Here is a 5,204-nt window from a genome sequence, read left to right on the forward strand (position 1 = left end):
AGAACAGCTAAACAAAAAAAAAAACAAAAAAAAAACAAGTTGAAATCTACAAATAAAGCTAACGCAACAAGTGGCAACTCCATCGATAGTGCAATTAAGTGGGGGATTCTAAAATGTGGATTAGCACAAGGTTAGCTTCGAAATGCTGCATTCATTTTTACATCAAAAGGCCAGCCAAGTAGAACGAGTTTCAAACAATTGCCAATGATAGATATTACGAGCAATTTATTTTTACAACTTTTTTAAAGAGAAGTGCATGCTTGTGATGCTTGTAAACACAATTATCCCACCAATTTTATTAACATTTTCTTAAATTTATTAAAATTTTTAATAGTAAAATATTAATTTTATGCTATTGACTGTTGAACTTAAAAATCGTGCTTAAGTTGCTGCTTAGCTTCTTAGTAATAGCAGTAGAAGCTAACACTTTATCTGCAAAACTTATTGCACTGACATTACTTTTCTTAAGAATTGATCAAGGTTTTTCGATTCATGATGATTTCCAATAATTTTAGATTTTATCTTCTCATAAAAACAATGTGAAAGGAGTATACTGAATTGCTAGTAGCTGCTAACTTTGTGAGTGCGATATTAGATATCACTGAAATCATTGATATTTTTCATAGTATATTTATAGTAACATAAATTGATGCCGGCCTGTCTATCTGACAGTTAAAATTTGAACTTATTTCTCAATTTGTGACATAAGTGAATAAAACTGAGCAAATTTTATAAATAGATAGTGCTCCTTTCGACAAATTACATCTATTTGACTATTTCATGGTTCAACGAAACAAAATATATGAATATTGAATATTATTGTATTGATAGAGTATTGTATTGATACTATTATTAACATTGAGTTCAGGACAAAAAAATTCCTTCATTCTTCCATAACTATCGACTATCGGAACAAGATATATATCGAATATTATAATCACTATTATAATAAAAGCACATATAGGATAGAAAAAAATTCTTACATTCTTCCAAACCTATTTCATAGACCATCGAAACATTATATATGTATATAGATTATTATTGTCTTATTAAAATCATTAATAATGCAGTGAGTATACAATAGAAAAAAAATTTTACCATTTATGTCAATCAAATAGGTATACAAAGACTAATAAATATAAATGATTATCTATAATTTGGACCATCCATACAAATTAAGTGCCGATTATCAATGTCTTATATATATAATAAAGTCAATATTAAAAATAATACTCTAAATATTGTATAGAAAAAAGTTGCTTCTATCTATCATATGTGAATCATATGATAGATATATGAGTTACTGAAATGATTGTTGTCAATCATTACCGTTCTACCTTATGAATTTGGGACTTAATTGTCCACTTAAGACTTGGCATTTCTATTCCAGTGCTATTTAAATTCTATTATTAGTTTTTCATTGTAGGGTTTGTCTTAAACCATTGCCGTTTTATATCTTTTATTTCTAGATAAACTTACTGCTTGTTAATGTTAGGAAATCTACTAATTATTATTAGGTAAGATCTGGCAAAGGTGTAGTAGCTTTTCGCTTCTCGTTGGCATACTTAAGAATTGTGTGAAATAAGCTAAATATTGTACGTCTTGAAATATTGTTTATATAGAAAGTTTATAGAAAGTACGAGTAGCACTTTTTTCATAATGTGGTATAAATCAGTTTCTTATCGATCTTCCTTATTATGAAAACAGGATAGTGTAGTGGATCATCTAAGTGGTCACAGACACAACTAAGTAAAAGTGCTTTAATACTAACTCAATTCCATCAAGCAAAGAAGCAGATCAAGCATGGGTTTATTATTTTTTTTAAAATCTATATTTGGACTGATTCTTTCGACATTGAATATAAGGTAGAACAGCTCACTTTTCATATACTAGTTCCTGTTAGTGAGTTGGCACATATCATTCACATATTCTGGTTTTATTATGACTTTAAATGTACTCCATTGAATACATTTGTTGAATTCGTATTCATTTTTTTATAATTAGTATCAAAGATACCGAAAAATAGAGAAAGCGATTGTACACATCCCTGTCTTGTTGCTATGTTTATTAAAAAGTTCAACGTCATAAATGCATATTACTGAATGTCTGTTGTTAAATCTCCACTGATTTTCTTTATAACCATGTTTGGCATAGCAGGAAATAGCGGAGGGAATAGTATACAGCCTTGTCGGGCAACTTTATTTATTTAAAAAACTTGTCTCTTCTTTTTTTATGAAAAAAATGAAATATATTTTATAGATTTCTTTAAGGATCCAAATATGTGTTTATGGGCTAAATAATGGCTCTCTATTTATAGTGTCCAAACTACATTCAAAATCTATATAGGAAGTATTAATAAATATGATGAACTAAAACCTTGAACTCATAGGAAATCATCAGCTACTAATATTGAAATAGTGACAGAAATATTAAGGTGGGTTGGGTTGGTCAATAAAAATTGGACACATATATATATGGTTATGTGCGATTTACTTATTTTTGGATTAATTTCTTTTCTAAAAAAAAAAATTAAATGCACGTGTGATTTTATACAAAAATAAATATGAAATAAATAAAATTTGGTAATAAAAAAATAAATAATTGGTATACCTATTAATGCTTTGGCAAAGCCAAATTTATACTTTACATAATATATAATTATTCTTTATATATATTACATACATACATATATATGAATATATATTTATTTTTTCTTTATATACTTTTATTTTTCGATGATTTTATACAAATTTTTGAAAAAGTTATCGATTTTAATAAATGTTTCCAGAATTGGATGTTATGTTTGCGTGTATTGTGTCAATAGGGGTGTACTTTGAACACGATGAAATCGATGTAGAAGTATAAGTATAGATTATACACTTTTAGGGTCGATTGCTGTTCATATCTTGGGTCTAAAAGCTGACTTAAGTATGAGTTAATTAAGTAAAGTTGATAAGAAAAACATTTTCAAGTCAGTACTGGGACTTTAGTTCAGAATAAACAGTTGTACCGTGACTTTTTTATTTAAGTGTTACAAAGATTGAAGAGACTTGCATAATTCACATATAAGTTTATTCTTCACATATAAGTTTAAAATTAAAAAATTTTTTTTTTTTTTGTAATTATTGTATTATAATTATTTGGTGATTTTCTTAAATTACATATAATTAAATTATAGTGATAATTAGTGTTATTACAATTAAATAATTTTACTGACACTTGATAACAAATTTCGAAAATAAATTTTCCAATTTGCATACAAATATCGTTAAAAAATTTATACATTTTAATCGGCAATTAAAATGGCATTTAAAATTTTATCTAAAACATGGAAAGAATTTTTTAATAAACGTGCAGTTATTAAAGTATATAGTTTCTCAGTTTCGATATAGGAAACCAGAAGTGCTTTTATTTAATTTTATAATTCAATTAATTCATTAATTTAATGATATAATAATGTCTTTGCGGCATGACATAACACACTAAACACACTAAATTCCAAAAACAACAGATCTAGATGCACTGGGTAGGAGTCTGATAGAGTCTGTGCATGCTAGCACATGGTAGTGCTGCCAGCTCTAAATAAAAATTGTGGCAATATCTTTTACAAGCGTTTTTCATTTTGTAACTTTTAAATACTTTTATATACACAGAATTTTTGTATAACCGATCTGAACCATTATTGTTCACACAAAAGATATTAAAGTATCGATAAAACTAATTCCTCTATGTATACTTAAAATGTTTATTTGAATTCCTTTAAGAAATATATTCACAATATTAATTAATTTTTGTAACATGTTTTGTATATTTTTAAAAAATTTAAATTTAAAAATTGCATAAAAATTTATTGTTAAATTTTACTAATTTTCTGTCTTGTAAAATATTAGCTTCGGTTTCATGGTAAATTAGTTGCATAAACACCATAAGTACACCATTGTTCGCCAGTTCAAGTCATGTTAATTAAATCTGACTTCGAATATAATAACCACGCCACATCCACTGCTTCAAGTAATTATTTTAGAACTCTTTGAAGTGAATTACCTTTAAAAATGCTCACTCCTATAATCAATTTCAACAGACCTAGGTACTATTATTCATGTGCGAAATTGAGCTTTAACAATTGCTTGGTATTTCGCTTATAACACTGAAAAAAAAAATTTGAAATTATTGCTAATTACTGAAGCTAATGGAAGACAGAAGGCGGAAGGGGTATACAATTTCGACACCCCGTGATTCGTGTGACACGGCAATTAAAATAGTGTTTACGCTGTAATCGTTTGAGACAGTCAGGGTTGGTATGAGAAAGAGCTTGAAATTAAAATAATCAGCCGAAGAGAATTGCTAGGTTTTGTATCTGCTGGCTTTGCTTATTAAATTTTAATTTTCTGTTCGCAGTCATAAAAGAATAAATACTTATTCATAATGCTTTGTAAAAGGAGGTCAAAAAAAACTATTTTTTTGCATATAAAAAGCAAAATTGTATTGTAGGTATATATTGAAATTACTATAGTAGACTTGTTTACCTTTAGTAGATCATTTAATTTTTGTGCATTTTGAGAACAACTCGAAATACACATGTATATCAAAATGAATATTACAATAGACGTCATATACATTTGCATGTTAATATACCAAAAAAAAAAATTAAATTTTTAATTAATTATGATCATAAATTAGAAAAAATTTGAGTGTGAAATGTGTTAAACAACAAAAAAAAATATAAAAAAATTAATAAAATTATTAACTCAGATTTATTTAACAATTATATTAGTTTGTTTGCTTCAAAGCTTTCAAAAAAAAAAATTAATAACATTTTTAATTATTTAATGAATAAAAACTGAAACAAGGTTTAATCGATTAAACATGAGGAAAATTGTAATACAAATCACTTTAACAATTAAAATTTTTTTTAAGAAAATATATAATACTGATTATAAGTGGCTCTGAATGGCCTAAGCCCATTAACAGAGGGAAACTGGAGTAAGAAAAATAAAATTCTGCTTTATAGCGAAATAATTAAACCTAAACACAGCCATAGAGAAATAATAATAATAGAGGCAATACTGCCTCCATCCACCATTATAAAACTTAAAACTAAACAGAAAATTGTATTAGGACTTATGATAAAAGCTTCATGGTACATCAGAAATGTAGACTGATTTCAGTCTTTGAACTTGAGAGTAAAGAGTTTGCAAAAGTAT

The sequence above is a fragment of the Teleopsis dalmanni genome, chromosome 1 (genome assembly GCF_002237135.1).
Source record: "Teleopsis dalmanni isolate 2A chromosome 1, ASM223713v2, whole genome shotgun sequence".
Lineage (NCBI taxonomy): Eukaryota > Metazoa > Arthropoda > Insecta > Diptera > Diopsidae > Teleopsis > Teleopsis dalmanni.